This window comes from Penaeus monodon, chromosome 28 (genome assembly GCF_015228065.2).
Source record: "Penaeus monodon isolate SGIC_2016 chromosome 28, NSTDA_Pmon_1, whole genome shotgun sequence".
Lineage (NCBI taxonomy): Eukaryota > Metazoa > Arthropoda > Malacostraca > Decapoda > Penaeidae > Penaeus > Penaeus monodon.
In genome coordinates, this window is record NC_051413.1 from 30574203 (window position 1) to 30575180 (window position 978).

Sequence of the window (978 nt, forward strand, 5' to 3'; positions counted from 1 at the left end):
ATTATTTCATTCATTTTAACTATAAATCACATACCATGACAAAAAACTGGTAGACTTCCTATCACGTTTTTAGGGTTCAATAATGCAGATAACTAGTAGCTATTACAGGCAAGCATCAATATTTGCATCTAATAAGCCTAAACTCTGCATAAGAATACGAGTCCACAGCTTATCTAAATGTGTAGCCGTTTCAAAGCTGGCAGTCCATATTATCATGTGCACAATCACTTCAACATCACAATACAATGGCTGTTATATTCGTGCAAGCTAGAGAGCAGAATGAGAGACAGAATATATAACCGTATTTCAATTGCAATTTTCCGGACAATCTAACTGGCCCAAGATCACAATACCAGTGGCAATAATCAAGTGTGGCTTGCATAAAACATCTTAGTCTGTCCGCACAACTTACTGGCGTTTGGGAGACACATTGAATGGTACTTTCAACAGAATACTTTCAACCACCAATTACCACTTCCCCTCGCGTCAAAATGCCACCCCTGGAAGAATTACTGCGAAAGTCTTGACATTTCCTAGAGTTTCCCCTGGAACAAAAATTCCTCGTAAGTGAATTTAGTCATTTATCAAAAAATCGGGAGTGAAAAGAGAATAACATTTCCAACAAGGAAGACACACCACCAGAGCTGTTTTACACTGGAAAACATAAACAGGATTTAGTCTTGTTAGCAATGCTTTGTCATTAAAGCTATTCTACTGCTATTCCAAGCAAAGCAGTAAGACAAGGCACAAAAGCAGTTTAAGATCTGCTCCATCATCCACGAAAGATGAATCGGGAACTTACATGTTTAGTTCTAGATTACCGACCTCATACTCATGTTTGGGAGGACTGCACTGATTCATTCATTTACAAACTAATTCCATTAGACATCCTAATTAATCAACTTTTATTTGTGGTTCTAAGTTCTAACCTTTCATAATGCAATTAGGAGTTATAATTTATACATGCTACATTTATTA

General features: G+C 36.8%; 1 protein-coding gene across 1 annotated transcript in view; it reads right to left on the minus strand.

Annotated features, from left to right (window-relative positions):
* LOC119591482 (translation initiation factor eIF-2B subunit delta-like) overlaps positions 1-978 on the minus strand; it is a gene marked incomplete in the record, with an annotated part of 11169 nt that overhangs the window by 4979 nt on the left and 5212 nt on the right.